This window comes from Protopterus annectens, chromosome 4.part0, assembly GCF_019279795.1.
Source record: "Protopterus annectens isolate FY-2018-M chromosome 4.part0, PAN1.0, whole genome shotgun sequence".
Classification (NCBI taxonomy): domain Eukaryota; kingdom Metazoa; phylum Chordata; order Ceratodontiformes; family Protopteridae; genus Protopterus; species Protopterus annectens.
The window spans coordinates 479500556-479517146 of record NC_056733.1 but is presented as its reverse complement, the minus strand read 5'-3'; the positions used below and the strand labels follow the sequence as shown (position 1 = coordinate 479517146).

The following is a 16591-nucleotide window of genomic DNA, read 5'->3' as shown; positions in this document are numbered from 1 at the left end:
TTCATTTAAATGATATCCTGTATTCCTTTAGGATGATCATTAGCTGTGTGCATATGTCTAATATAGTCTGTGCAAAAATTAATCCTTTTCCCATTGAGATAAAACAGCGTAAGAATTAGTTACAGGTGTGCCCACTGTGACACCCTTTTTCTGTAAGTAACAAGTTTCATCATATATAAAAACATTATTGCCCATTTCCAATTCCAAACAATTGCATATATTAATCTTAATCTCTAGATTTTTTTAAAAAGTAGGATTAGAGCTCAAAAACATTCTAACAGAATTACTACCAAAATCATTAGGAATAACAATTGTTAACCATATGGTATAATTAATAAGGTGATTACTCATAGACCAAATGTATAACTGTTGTAAAAAAATTAAAACTGCCCTTATTGTAATTATGGGATAGTGTTTATACAGTTTAGTTTAGTGTCAAAATGTTGAAATGCATTTGAACAAATAAGTTTTAATCCAGTGCGTGTTTTTAAAGTTTTGGAAGTCCAAACTGAAAGTGTTTGAAATTAAATACAGTAGTGATGCGCTGATAAGAAGTCAACATTATGCATAGAGATTGCGGCACAGTGAGAATCAGGAAGTGTACCCTTTTCCTCACTGTATTGCGATCTTGGAGTTGGTATATATAATTTGCAGGGATCGTGGCAGGTGTAGGGGGGCTTGCCATCCTGCAAAAATGTGACTACAAATAGATTTGCATGTTTGTGTTTCTTGGATGTTTGAGTGTCAGGACACTGTAACATCTCAAATGTAACTTAAGAGTTGAGCACAGATGAAGAACTCTTACTGAAGTGCAGGAGTTGGTTACACTTGTACTGCTTTTTGAAGTTTTGTAATCTTTCTGAATGTCGACCTTCATGGTATTAATTTTCGACATTGTCTTCTTATGGTTTTAAAAATTTCAACATAATTCTTCTGTATTACAATCAAAAAACATTGACATTCACTGTTTTGATAGTAAAGCCGTTTGTACATTTTTCAGCTTCCTCTCCAAATATTTAGATATGATGTGTCTTTCATTCCTCCTAACAAATGGGCTATAGATCTGGCCCTTGGATCTGACTCAGCCGCATTTCTGCAGATTGGGTTCCAAGTCTTGAGCTCTTCCCTCTTCCTGAAATGCTTTACCTTTTGCCCAGCCTTCTCAGATCTCATTTGCTACCAGTGGTGTCAGAAGTGGTTCCTTCAAGTCTCGAGCGGTTAGGAATATTATCTTTGTTGTTTCTTCCTTTTCAGCTAAGTTAAGTTTAAATGTTATCACTGCTTTCTCTTTCTGTCTTCCTCCCCTTCCTTTAACTTTCACAGGCAGGGCCGGTGTTAGCATTTTGGGGGCCCCCAGCAGATGTCAAGCTGAGGGCCCCCTAGGCACTTCCAGTCTAAGTATCACCCTATCGCTGATACTCCTCCTAAGCAACCTTTTAGTTCATGCTGCAAACTGACTGACCTGTAGATACAGTGCTCTTAATTACAGTAGGCCTGTGTACCACGCTATGTTGGCCCATCTCACAAAAGGACATTTACAGATAATGGAATTTAGTTGCACCAATGATACATTGTAGTAACTCTATGTACTTGTCTGGACTTAGGTGAAATGGCATCCTAGGCCTACTGTTTCAGCCACCCAACACACACACACACACACACACACACACGCACACACACGCGCACACACACACACGCACACTCCCCCATCTCGGGCTTCCCGTGATATGCACATTACTTTTTTCTTCCTTTTCCCTAGCTAGAACCCTACACTCTCTTTTTTCTCCCTTTCTCCTCTTTTACTGATTGTTTTTTTACTGGGTCTTTCCTTACCGGTGCAGCCCCACTCCATTCACCCCCACTACACTCGGGCTCACTTCGCTCCCCTACGCTGCCCCCATTCCCACCCACCCCCAGTACAGTTTCCTTTATACTTAACCATCCCTCCCCTTCCTGCCAAGCCATCCACTATGATTCCACTTCCTGCTTATCACCACTCCCACATCCTTTCCTAACTTCCTCTCTCCACACCCGATCCAAACTACTCATCATGCTGCATCTACTTATATCTGCAACACTACTCACTCTACTCTCTATCTCTACCACCTCACATATCCATTCCTCTGTTCTCCAGCTTCTCAGTCATTCTACAGCTTTCCTACTTCTTCCTTTACCATCTCTCCAAACCTATTTAACACTTCTACCTCAACTCTATATAAAAGACACATACTACAAGTTCTCAAACCATCTAATGAGACTAAATCTAAACCACCCAAATACTATCAGCCTTTCACATCAATTGCTCTTCTCACTAAAGACCTACTCTCCTCTGGGGACATCCACCCCCAATCCAGGCCCCTGTACACCTCCCCTCCCCCATCCCCCCATCTACCTTATCTATCTCCTCCTCACAATTCTCTTCCAATAACTTACCAAACATACAACCTCTGTCCCATAACTCACCTCCATGTAAACACCTAACCTTTTATTCACTGAATATTCAAAGCCTAGCTAATAAAACTACTGAGCTACACTCTTGGATTGCTTACAACACCCCTCACATCCTATCCCTATCTGAAACATGGCTCCAGCCACATATCTGTAATAGTGAAATTCTCCCTCCTGGCTACAACATCTACCGCTCTGACAGACCTTCAAGGAAAGGTGGTGGCGTAGCCATCCTGTACTCTACCAGCCTTAACCTTTCACCTTACCCCACATCTATTCCCAGCTTCCACCCTGCTGAACTTCTCATTCAAAATATTCATCTGAATCCCCACAAAAAACTGGCTGTAGCTTCCATCTATCTTCCTCCTGGCAACAGTATACCCATTCTGGAAAACATCTTATCCTGGTTCACTCTCAACATACCTTATGAAACGCTCATTCTTGGCAATGTCAATATAGACTGGTCAAAACTATCTACTGACTCTCCCTTACATAGTATTCACCTTCATGGTTTCCACCAACTCATTTCTACCCCCACTCGCTTCCACAAAACCTCAGCCTCCAGCTCCATAATAGACTGGATTCTTACCAACACACCCCATCACTACCACCAGCCCACAACCTTATCAAACTCCCTTAGTGACCATCTCCCTACCTCCATCCTAAGATACAACTCCCACACTCTTAAACCCCACCTTTTCAAAGACTGTAGAAAACTATCTACATTTAATTATTCACAGTTTAACTCTATTCTACGAAACATGGACTGGTCCATCCTTAGACAACTCCATCTAAATGATTCTGTTAACACTTTTAACAGCATTTTCCTGAATACTCTGTACTCCCTAGCTCCCTCCAGGAAGATTAGAGTGAAATCCAGTCATGCTCCCTGGCTTTCAAAGGAAACTAAGTCCATCATGAAACAAAGAGACAGTGTCTGGAAAGCCTGGATCAAATCTAAACAAACACCTCTTCTTCTCAAATACCAACAACTACGCAATCTTGCTAAAAAACAGACAGTAATAGACAAGAAGTCATTCTATAGCTCAGGCCAGAACAAATATAATTCAAATCCTCGGAAATTTTGGACAACACTCAACACCATCCTTTACCCAGGTAGTCCCTCTAACTCCTCACCCTACCCAAACACAACTCCTGAGGAAACAGCTACCCTACTTAATTCACATTTTATCTTCTCCATCCAAAATCTCCTACCCTCTCAACCTACCTCTTCCTCTTTACCTGACCCCACACCCGCCCCCAACACTACTTCTTTTTCCTTTAAGCCTGTTCCCATTTCCTACATAAAATCTCTACTGCTCAAACTCAAACCCTGCTCCCCCTCTACTGACAAATTACCTCCTACCTTCCTCAAACTCACAGCTGACTCTCGCCTACCCAGTGACAATATTAATAAATAGATCTATGCAAGAATCTACTGTTCCTACCCTTTGGAAATCTTTCTACACTATCCCTCTCCATAAAGGAGGTAACTCCACTGATCCTTCCAACTATCGACCTGTTGCCATTCTGTCCCCACTATCTAAGATACTAGAAACATTTATCCACACTCAACTTCTCGATCACCTTCTCAATCGCAACTTACTCACCCCTACTCAACATGCCTTTCGCCCCTGTCACAGCACAACTACTGCTCTACTCTCCTTCACTCACACCATTGCAGAATCTTTGGACAACAATAAACTTACTTCCTGCCACCGCCTTGACCTCTCCAAAGCTTTTGATACAGTGTCTCATCCATTACTTCTATCTAAACTTGCTAACCTTCACCTTTCCACCTCCACCCTCAGCTGGTTCACTAGCTATCTGTCTGGACGCAAACAATCATTCAGATGGCTCTCTTCCCCTTCTCCTTTCTTGCCTATCTCTACTGATGTTCCACAAGGTTCCATCTTGGGTCCCCTCTTATTTAACATCTTCACCAATGATCTTTTCACCTCATGCTATCCGTCTTCTCTCGTACAATATTCAGACAACTCCACAATCATTTCTACAGCCAACAACATCTCTGACCTACACTCCCTAACCCAAAAAGCTGTACTTTCCACTGAACAATGGCTTTCAAAAAACTTACTGATCCTCAATTCCACAAAAACCAAACTCATACTCTTTCTGCCCCATTCTCTTACTCATCATAAATTTTCCTTTGTCATTAAGTCTTGTAATAACACAGCTATCCTACCTGACACCTACACCAAACTCCTAGGAGTCATCATCGACGATGAACACATCACCACATACAGCAATGCATAAAGAAAACACATCAGAAACTAGGTCTCTTATACCGTAACAAAAAATACCTCAGTTCCGAGGCTAGACTCACCCTAGGACAAGCACTTCTCCTTCCCTCTCTCCTCTGTGCTGCCCCAGTTTTCACAAATATCCAGGAAACTACCCTGAACAAGCTCCAACAATCCTACCACAAAGTGGCCAGATTCATCATTAACTCCTCAAACAACACACACCACTGTATTGCTTTACAGTCTCTACAATGGCTAGAACTCCCACAACTACTACATCTCTACCAGTTTCACATGCTGCACTCTGTGCTCTTTAAACCATCCCACTGTCCATTTTTTCTCTCTCCTTGTCTCTGTCTACACCCCATCTCAACCCCTCCGCACCTCTTATCAACAATTGCTTGATATTTACCACCCAAATAAGTCAGTATGTAAGCTACTCTACAAACACTCTGTGGCCCAAGCCTGGAAAAACTTCCCTTTGACATATGCTCAATCTCTCACACCCCACTATTTAAAAAGAAACTTAAGACACATTTACCCAATTCCAGAATCTGCCCCTGCTATGACCCTACATAGTTCTCTCCTCCCCCCACATTGCAATCACTCTCAGTTGATCCTTCTCACACACTGCACTTTGCCTCACTAGTACAGTTACATAGTATTTTCTTGAAAAAAAAATGCTGTCATTTAACTGTTGTTAGTGTTGTTTTCTATTGTTTACTACTGTAATGCTAGTTTTATTTCTATTGTTTGCTGTGCTTGTCTACTGCTGTAATGTTTTATTGTACTATCTGGAGCTTTTCTCCTCGGGTCTCCACTGAAAATGGGACAAAATCTCAGGTGGACTAACCCAGTTAACAAATGTCAATAAATAAATAAATACATTTTCCCAAGTTGTGCTTTACTCTTCAGCTTTTTCAAGAAGCCATATCTTCCTATAGGCTCTGAAGTGCATTTTTAAAGTTTTTTTTTTCTTTTTGCACAACCTTTTCATCCAGTGATGGCTTGAACAGAAATTTTGATTAAGGAAAGAAATTGTGTTGCTGTTCAGCTTTAATTTTCCTTGCATGCTTTCAACACGCTTTTCCTGACCAAGTAAGCACAGTAATAGCCATTTAGAAAATAACTCGGTTAAGCCAGAGCCACCAGAAGCACTGGGTCATGCATGTTCTAAAATGCATTTAGAGCATTTTCCCAACTTTTTAATCCAGGTTATACCAAAGGCTTAACGTTAAAAGATGACAACATAGTGACTCACAATCAACTAACAAGCCTTTGTCTGGATGTACAGGTCTTATCTTGGAACTGCCTTCCTCCCTAACCCCCAAAAAAGAATGCCTATGCATCCTTCTGGTGCTAGACTGGGATAAAAGCAGAGGCTCAAATTTCTGCAGTCATGTATTTCAAGTGAATGCTGACATACATGTACATAGCATGCCTCCTCATTCCTCAACCTAAAATGTCAAAGGCAGCTACATGCATACGTGTCTGGTGTGATTGTGAGGAAAGTGAAAAAAATAACTTTGTTGCTCCTAGACAGTACACTGCCCCTGCACACACTATAGTAACCTTCTTTGTTCACCTCTGAGGTCTGTCTGAAAAGCAAATGAAAAGAATGAACACACTGTCCTCAGCCCAAACACAAGGTATAATAACCTCATGTGCACACTTGTAAGGTTTGATGGCAGTTAAAGAAGTAATAGCCACACAATCCTTCTCCCGCTCCCACAAACATATACAGACACACACACACACACACACACACACACACACACACACACACACACACACAAAACCTACAGCAGTTTTCTGTACACACACACATCTGATCAGAGGTGGTTTTAGAATGGGTGCAGTTAAGAGAAGAGACCATTATCAGATTTATCCTAACAAGGTCATATCAAACCCCTGTTCAGGTTAAAGAGCATAATCAGAAAATTAATACATTTTTCCTCCGCATTTTCCCCAACCAGAAACAGCTTTTGTGGGGCTCCCATACAGTCAAGGATGATTAAGGGAGCCCCATGTTTCCATTTATACAGTCTAGGGAGTGGGGGCTCCCAGACTCTTAGAAGATCTAAGTGTCTGAATGTTCTGTGATATATTTTATTCATTACTTTTGAAATATAATTACTCGTTAGCTACATTTTTAACTGATACCCAGAAGAATGTTTGTTTCCTGACATTACTGGGTGTGTCCACAGATAAAAATCACTTTTACACACACACACACACACACACACACACACACACACACACACACACACACACACACACACACACACACACACACACACACAAAACCTGCAGCAGTTTTCTGTACACACACACATCTGATCAGAGGTGGTTTTAGAATGGGTGCAGTTAAGAGAAGAGACCATTATCAGATTTATCCTAACAAGGTCATATCAAACCCCTGTTCAGGTTAAAGAGCATAATCAGAAAATTAATACATTTTTCCTCCGCATTTTCCCCAACCAGAAACAGCTTTTGTGGGGCTCCCATACAGTCAAGGATGATTAAGGGAGCCCCATGTTTCCATTTATACAGTCTAGGGAGTGGGGGCTCCCAGACTCTTAGAAGATCTAAGTGTCTGAATGTTCTGTGATATATTTTATTCATTACTTTTGAAATATAATTACTCGTTAGCTACATTTTTAACTGATACCCAGAAGAATGTTTGTTTCCTGACATTACTGGGTGTGTCCACAGATAAAAATCACTTTTACACGCACGCACGCACACACACACACACACACACACACACACACACACACACACACGCGCGCGCACGCACATAAGCCATAGCAATACTAGTTTTGTACTTCAACAAACAGAAATACACTGCAACACTGGTATTGTCACACCAGATCAGTGACTGCCATTTAGCAGTTGCCAAACAGCAGCATGGGTAAGTCACTTTTATTTGCCTTCCCTGATTTTTCTCATAGTTTTGCTCTATCCTTTGTAAAACGTTTGATTTGCTTGTAAATCATCCAGTATTACAGTCAATAAATCCAGACAGAGTTTTATACTTATTTGACCAAAAAAATGAAAGCTGATGAAAAAGTTTATACTATTAACTTTTTAATTGAATGAGTGTAATATCTGGAACATGTTCATTATTTTGGGCCTTTATTCTGCTATTATAGGCATTGCAATGAATTCTTCTGCAAAGAAGTTGAAAGTTACAGTAGCTGGTGTTCTGACGGTGTTTATAAAACTCCCTGAAAAAAAGGAAACCATCCCTGAAGATCAGAAGCATCAGCTTTTCTTAAAATCCAAGGTTTGCACAGAGAACAGTCACTCTGGGCTGCTGATCTCTCTAGTGCTTACCTTGCTTATGTTCATTATCAGCTTTATCCTAACGGGGTCATATCACAGACCTGTTCAGGTTAAAGAGCATAATCCGGAAATTAATGCTTTTTTTTCCTCTCATTTTTCCCCAACCAGCAGCAGCTTTTGTGGGGCCCCCCACACAGTCAAGGATGACTAAGCGGGCCCCCATGCAGCCATGGGTATTGCAAGTACCCAAGGTTGGCTATGTTGTTAATTTTAGTGGGCTGAATGTTCACTAGCATAGTTTAACTAAGCCAGGGGTACTATATTAGTGGTAAAATATTTAATGGAATTGTGAAGCCTGTTGCTTGATAAAACACTGTTACTATAACCAGAAATATCTTTGAATTTTAAAGGAGATATAAATATGACTTATTACCCATCTGGTTTATTAAATACACAAGACTGTTGTACTAGCTTTTGTTGGTTTGACAGACCTGTTGCAAAATAGCAGGGTAAGGCAACCTGCTGTGGTTGGGGGCCCCCCAGGAACAGGGAGCCCCCAGCGACCGCAGGGTTCGCTGGTGCCTAAAGCTGACTATGTTCACATGTCAGGAACCTTGGTATTGCTCCTTGCTTTCCTTCTTTCTGTGACCTCACCCCTTTTTTCCCTCAGCTGTATCCTACTAGTTTAAAAAAAAAAAAAAAAAAAAAGCTTTTATTTTCTTCTGCTTTTCAGTAGCTTTAGTGTGTGCTTGTGTGTGTGTTTGTAACCATTCTTTCGGTTGGGCTTGCTGTCTTTGTGTCAGCTTGTGTATGTGCTTAGCCTTTGCTGGTCAACATGTCAGAAAAAACAACTGGATTCAAACGTTGTGCAGAATGTTGGGCACAAAATCCCACATTGTGAAGCTCATTCTAGCTGTGTCTGTTGCCTCGGCCCTCAACTTCTTCAGTTGGCTTGTGTTATATGCGAAGGTTTCAGTCCCAAGGCCATAGCTGACCAGAAAAATAAATTAATATTAAAGGGATATCTTCCTGAAGAAACTGTTTCTCCAGGGTGTCAAACCCCATCCAAACTTGTGGCAGGGAATTCAGACCCAAAGAAATACCCGCATAAGTCTTTGCCGCCTTCTTTGAGATTCCTTCTAAACTTCCCAGGATCATATGTCCTCTTCAGTTCTGGTGGGCATGACACCCTCTTCAGATCTGACCAGTGCTCCTGTCTCCAAGAGCTCTCTGAGACCATCGTCCTCCAGTTCGGATCCTCGCTCCTTGGATCCTAAAGCTTGGAGTCAGACCCCAGAACTCTCAGTTAGGCTGCCTTCCACTGTCCTGCAGACACTTCTAGGCACTCCAGACCGACCTCAGTGGCTTCCTCGAGGTCTTCCAGGAGCTTGTCAGAAATCGAAGTTGGCAGGATGATACGGAAGACCCTCAAGACTCAGATCCAGATTGGGGGCACTGCCTTCTCCATTCCCTTTGGGATCTGTGAGCGTGCCCGTTACCATGCAGTCTCCTTCTCCAATCTGACTACCGGCATCAGAACCCCAGGACTTTGGCCACCCGGGAGTGTTGGTGTCTGATCTGAGAGGAGGCTGTCTGCTCTGACAGTTGTCAAGACTGCCTCTGCTCCAGTGTCTTTGGATCAGAGTTGGGTCTCTGATCTATGCTGTTGCCATCATATCCAAGGGGAGGGCTTTGGGTCAGACTTTGTCAGATTCGTCCCTTCGTCTCTGGGCTTTGGTGCTCGACAGTTCAGATCCGATTTGGACAGGGAGCCGGGGGGTTGGAGATTCCTGTCTTCTCCTCCATTGCTTTGTCTCTGGGGGAGCTGGGCAGGGACTGTCTAGGTCCTTTGGCTTTCCAGATTGTAAAAAGGGTATTCTCTTTTGTTAGAGATCTGACTTTTAAGAGCTGTGACCCCCCCAGCTCCCATTGGATCAGAGACCTGAGCCTGTCATTTTTATTTCAGGGTCAGCCTGCCCCTGAAGGACCTCCAGGCCTTCCTCCCATAGGGAGCCCCTTCTTCCAAGACCTCTCCTGAAACTCATACTGAGGGGATCCCTCGTAAGAAGACATGCAAGAGTAGGCACATAGACTCCTCATTGGAGTCTCTCAGTGAGGACACAGACCTTGATTAGGGAGAAGGATCTCCCAGATCACCACCAGGAGTCGTCTCCTTCAGAGACATTTTGGAGATCTTGAAGCAGAGAGGTGGTTGGCCAGCCCAAACTCTTCCTCCTGAAGAGGCTGTGTTTTTGGAGGCTTTTCGAGCAGGCCCATCTACATCATGGGTGACCCCCCCAGCAGATGAACTCATTGATCTTGTCTCTCTCTCAGCCTGGAAGGAGCTGGACACAATAGAACCAATCTTGAAATGACCCCAAAGACAAGCTATATTGAACCAAGGGTACACTGATTGATGCCATGGTTGTGGCGGCAGCAACCAAGAAGGTGTTTGCTGAGCAGAACTCCTCTATCCATCCTCCGAACAGGGAGTCCAGAGCGATGGACAGATTTGATAAGCGTGTTTATTTCTCAGCCACCTTCTCACTGAGAGCATTAAATTACTTGACACACACTATCCAATTGCAGAGAGATCTAGTTAAAGAGCTCTTTGACTCTCTAGCCGAGAACATATCGATGGTGGACTTGGATAAATTGTCTCCCTAACTGGCTTCTTTTGGCTCCCTGTCTTAATTCATCCATGAGGCTAATCTCCCATGCCATGGAGGGTACCTCACGGGCAGCCGGCTCAGGCATTGCTATTAGACATGCCTGGATGAGGTTCTGTGACTTTGTGGAACACTTCAGGGCGTCCTTTTTAACTCCCCCTTTGATGGGTCCACTTTGTTTGAGCCCTGTATTAAAGATGCCCTTACCGGCAGTGAACAGGAAGGGAAGACCCTATGTGCTGTCGGAGTCAGGTTTTCTACTCCTCAGCGGAACCGGTCGAGAAACCAATGAGGTGGCAAGAAGACTTGGTTCTGGAAATCCCAAGGGTCTTTCCCATATCACTGTGGAGATTCTTCCCCCAGGGGTAGAGGGGGGAATGTTAATGGCAGGTGCTGCCCTAGGGCCATAGGGTGACCACAGAATCAGGGCTTCAAGGAGGCTTTCCCTTGCAGGCTGTTTCAACGCTCCTGGAGTGCTGCCCAACTGCTCAACTCTGGAGGCAGTCTGGGGTCGATTTTCTCTGCACCCAGGCACTTGGACCTCTTTAACAAGAAACAGTTTGGTGCTAAACATCATATCCAGAGGGGGTTATATTCCCTTTTTCTTTCACCCATTAGAGTCTCAAAAGAAACTCCCTGTTGTTCCACCCAGTCAGAGGAAGTGTGCAGCTCTAATTCAAAAACTGCTGCAAAAAGGAGTCATCCAAGATGTCTCAACCAAGCAAAGAGAATTTGGAACTCACTCCTGCTTCTTTTTAATGCCAAAATGAACCGGGGACCTCAGAGCCATTCTGGATCTAAGCAGTCTGAATTTGTTTGTAAAGAAAGTAACATTCCAAACGGTCACAGTCAAGTCCATTCTACCTCTGTTGTGGAAGGACGATTGGATGTGCTCAGTAGACTTACAGGATGTATACTACCACATCAAAATAGACAGATGCTCCAGGAGTCATCTGTGCTTCAGGGTGAGAGCCAGTGATTACCAATTGAAAGCTCTGCCCTTTGGTCTCACCACAGCCCCTGGGTGTTTACCAGATGCATGGCAGTTGTCGCAGCCTATGTCAGGTTGAAAGGGCTCTGGGTGTTTCCATGTCTGGATGACTGGCTACTAACTGGTCCAATCAGCATCACCTTCTTCAGGCCAGAGATTACCTATTACAAATATCCATTCCTTTGGGTATCACCATAAATCTACAGAAATCAAATCTAATTCTGGAGCAGAATTTGGACTTCATTGGGTCACTTCTAGACACCCTGAATCAGAGAGCATCACTACCACCTCATCACATACAGAGTCTGAGGGAACATGTTTGTATCATTCTCAGCCTTCCCACCCCTCCAGCGAGATTAGTACTTCAAGCATTTGGGTCTCTGGCAGTGGCCATTACACTCCACCTGTCAGTGGGGTTCTTTATGCGAGTACTTCAGTGGACTGTGGCTGTTCAGTGGTCTGTTCTCTTCCATCCTCTCTCTGCTCATATCAAATTGACTCCGATTTGCGGAAAGCAGTCTTCGATGGTGGCTTCTTTCTGATGATCTGTTGATCGGCATGCCGTTCCTTCTCCTGTTCCCCTCAGCCACAGTGACTATGGACGCTTTCCAGTTGGGGTGGGGTATTTCCAGGACAAGATGATTCAAGGCATGTGGACTCATTTAGAAACCATAAATTTTCTGGAGATGAGGGCAGTCCTTTTGTTGCATACCTTTCAGGACGTCCTTCCTCTAGTAATATTTGCAGTTCACACAGACAACATATCGGTAGTATGGTACATCAGCAAACAGGGAGGAACCTGTTCGTATCCGTTGTGCAAAGAGGCCATGAAGGTGTGGGAGTTGACAATATCTTCAGACCACTTTCTACGTGCAACTCGCATACCGGGGAAGTCCACCGTTCTGGCAGACAAACTCAGCAGTTCCATTCTGACCCCTCACAAATGGTCCCTCAACCAATCAGTAGCAGACTTGATATTCAACCATTGGAACCAATCTTGCTGCAACCTATTTGCCTCCCCTCACAACAACAAATGCAGCAGGTACTATGTTCTGATCCCCTTGTCGGGGGAGTCCCAGAGGGATGCCCTAGTTCAAGATTGGCCCCCTGGTCTCCTCTATGCTTACCCCCCCTTACCCCTAATCCCCAAGTTCCTACAGAAAGCAAAATAGCTAAAGACCTCATAGCCTCCTACTGGCCTTGTCAGATTTGGTTCCCCTTCCTGTAGTCTCGGCTGAAATATCCTCTGTGGATACTGGAACCCAGACAGGATCTCCTGCTTTGCCCTTCAGAGGGTTAGCATCCGAATCTGTCCACCCTCAAACTAACTGCTTGGTTTCTCAAATTCCAGTGATTTTCAGGGGAAGTAAGCCTGGACCTCTATACAGAGACATTGTGTTGGCCTCCCAGAAACCTTCTACTAAAAGGGTTTATAGAAACAAGTGGAAAAGGTTCACTTACTTGGCGTGCAAGGAGAACATTGATCCTTTTTCAGCTCCACTGCCAACTATTGTGTCCTTTCTAGCCTCACTTTTTTCATGAGGGTGTTAGTGATTCTACCATTAAACTTCAGTTGGCTGCTATTTCAAATTTTCACTCTGGGAATTTATTTGGTTCTCCTGCTACTTCTAGGTTATGTAAGACCTTTTATGAAGGGTATTTTTCTACTCTATCCTCCGGTTAAAGATCCTTCCCCCCTGTGGGATCTCACTATCGTTCTCCAAGGCCTAATACAGAAACCCTTTGAACCGTCCAGTGACTGTGACTTCAAATTTCTTTCCTGGAAGACTATTTCTGGTGGCTGTAACTTCTGCCAAAAGGATTTTGGAATTCCAAGCTCTGTCCACAAAACCTCCTTACATCATTTTTTATAACAATAGAATCTCCCTTCGTACCAACCCTTCCTTTATGCCTAAGGTGGCCACTGAGGTTAACTTGAATCAGTCCATTCAATTGCAAGTTGTCTTTTCCAATTTTTCTAACAAGGACGAACAGTTACTGCTTCTTTTAGACGTCTATAGACAACTACGTTTTTACCTCCATAGGACAAAACAGTTTGGAAAGACTGAACAGTTGTATCCTTTTCAGCCAACTGCCTAGGCCAATGGATTACAAGTTCCATCCCTATGATTTCATGTAGAAGTGGCCTTCAATTACCTCGCCCTCCTAAAGCCCATTCAACCAGATCCATGGCTATGTCATCAGCCTTTTCCTCCAGAACCTCCATTGATGATATCTGTGCTGCAGCAGCCTGGTCCAAAGTTTATACCTTTGTGACTTGTTACAAATTGGATATTGTTTCCAGGAACTGGGCTTTCTTTGGTTTTGCTATGCTCTGGCATATCCTTCCTTGAGGCCACCCAAGGGTTTTTTGTAGCTGGGGACTCTGACCCATTTGTGAGGAGGAATGAGAGAGACAACATCAGATTTGTAAGTTATGTACTTAACCATAACTTGGTACCTATGTTGTCTTCTTTCATTCATCCTCACTCCCCCTCCCAGCCATCCCCTCCTTGTGGCTCCTGGCAGATCTTAGGAGCGATAGGGATCCTCTATTCCTGGTTTGAGCCTCTGGTTCTTTTTTGTTCTATTCTTATGTAGTAGTTGTTTTTCTTCCTATGGGAATTTTTTTGGGGTTGCAAACTCGATCTGAGAAGGGTGTGCAAAAGGTAAAGCATTATGGGAAGAGGGAGGAGCTTGAGACTTGGAGCTTAGTCTGTAGAAATGCGACTGAGTCGGATCCGTAACCCATTCGTGAGGATGAATGAAAGACTACAACACAGATACCAAGTTATGGTAAGTGCATAACTTACAAATGTAGGTTCTGCCATTCACCCTGTGGAAGATACTACAAGTCTTGTCAGTGGAGTAAAATTTTTTTGTCTATTTTATGGTTATGGCATTCATTCTGTTAGAAGGTGAATAATCAGAGCTGATTTTATTGTTGCTTTCCCTGTAGTTTGGCCTGGCTCAATATTCACATGCTGAAGCTCTTTAGTTTGTGTTTTATATTTTTAGCTATTGGTGTCTGTTAACCTAATTGGAACTGTTTTGTGAGAATTTATGTACTCCTTGCATAAACTTTGAATTTTGGGTCAAAAACTTGCACTGCAGGGATGGGGTTGGGCAGGAATCTATGTGTTGGTGTAATACTTATGCTCACTTACTTTGTCATTGTGTGGAAGAGTTTGAATGTGTTACTTGGGGTATTTTTGCTCTGCTTATGCTTTCTTCTTGTGAAAGGACTGAGGAAAGTGAAGTGTACTGCTTGAGCGCGGAGTGATGTATTATCTCAAACTGACTTGTTTCACGTTACAGTTTTTGGCACCTATTCCTTGGCTACAGCATGGATACTTACTCTGATCCTGCTGATTTTTATCTAGCCATACCTAGAAAGAAAGAAAAAAAAAAAAGACTTGTCAAGGAGGTTTTGCCATTGCTGCAGATTCTGTTTACACCTCATCTGACAGTGGTTGAACCTGCAGTGGCCACTGGATGTTCCTCACACCACTTGCTCACCTCTCTGGCTTCCTGTGTTGTAGTCCTTACAGCCATCACAAACCAAGAGTCAGCCTCATTCTCTTTCTGTGTTCCTGAACGAATTAGACCAGGCAGATCTCCTCCCTTCAAGTCTTTTTTTTTTTTCCTACAGGGACTCCTACTAAGAAAAAAGAAAAGGTTTACTATTCATTTGAAGATGTAGTTGCAGTTAAAAAAAAAAAAAAAAAAAAAAAAAAAAAAAAAAAGAATTTCTTTATTTTGTATGGCAGGCATTACAGCCAATGCATCCTGGTACTCAGAAGCTGTTACAGGTGGGCATTCCCTGTAACATAATTCTGAAGCAACAGGGTCTGGTTATGATTTGACAGAGATAGGGCTGTTTGACTCCCAAGCACAACTCTGTTACTTTAAGGAAAATATTCTTACCCTCCTGTGGAGAAATTTTCTTCTAAATAGACCGTAGCCAGGATGAAGCAGTTATTTTTACAGGACTAGTTAGATGTTTCTCCTGAACTGAGTGTATATTATGATATGTCATAAATGGATGTTACTCATTACTCACATGCCTCTTTTGTGATGTATTATCCATTACTGCCACTTTAGTATTCTGCTTAGTGTTCTCTCCCCGACTTTGTGGATTCTGATTCTGGTACCCCTGTCGAATCCAATTGCTCCTAAAAGGAAAAAAAAAACAAAATTGAAATATGCCTCATCCTATGATTAGTGATTCTGTAGGGGCCATTGCCCCATGTCCCTCTAGTGTAGCTTTGCTGGCCAGTGTAGAAGAGGGGTTAGACATGTCCTCCTGTACTGTCACAGTACCTGGTGCAAATGTGGGAAAACCAAATCCTTCTGGTGCGGGTGTACTCCGGAGTAAGAGACTCCTTCTTAGACAATACTGTGTCCTCAGATATTTTATATAGTAGTGAAGTTCACAAGAAAATGAGTTTCCTTGGGTGAGTGATCTGCACACAGCTAATTCTGGTGGTTGTGTTTCCCACAATGGCTTTAGAGCTAGCTTGGCTAGAGGCCTTTCTGTTTCAGAGAATGAGGACAATGGTGATTTCCTAATTCACAGTGTCCAATCACTTTCGTTTGGAAGGTGAACCTGAACTTTAGCCCAAACAAGTTTTCTCTTTTTCTAAGGTAATTGCTAGGTGCAGTGATGTTTCTGCTTAGGAGCAATTGGGAGCTACCCCAGAGCTAGGTGGGAATATGTGATCTTATAGAGGGTGAGATGCCCAATTCTGTGCTATCCCCTCTCTCATTGGCCTTGGAAGGTGTTTATGAAGCTGGCTGGTGGACACCAGTATCTTCCAGCAGGCCCTAAAAAGTCTCGGGAAAAAATATAGGGTGCCTCAGCTATAAGAGGTCCCTCTTTTCATTTGTCTCTCCCCAGCTGTCTGCTCAAATGAAAAGTCCTTGGATTCACC

The 16591-nt window shown here is 43.1% G+C and overlaps 1 protein-coding gene across 1 annotated transcript in view; it reads left to right on the top strand.

Annotated features, from left to right (window-relative positions):
• The window catches only part of ISCU (iron-sulfur cluster assembly enzyme), a 488085-nt gene that overhangs the window by 397865 nt on the left and 73629 nt on the right, over positions 1-16591 (top strand). The gene's annotated exons all lie outside the window — the stretch shown is intronic.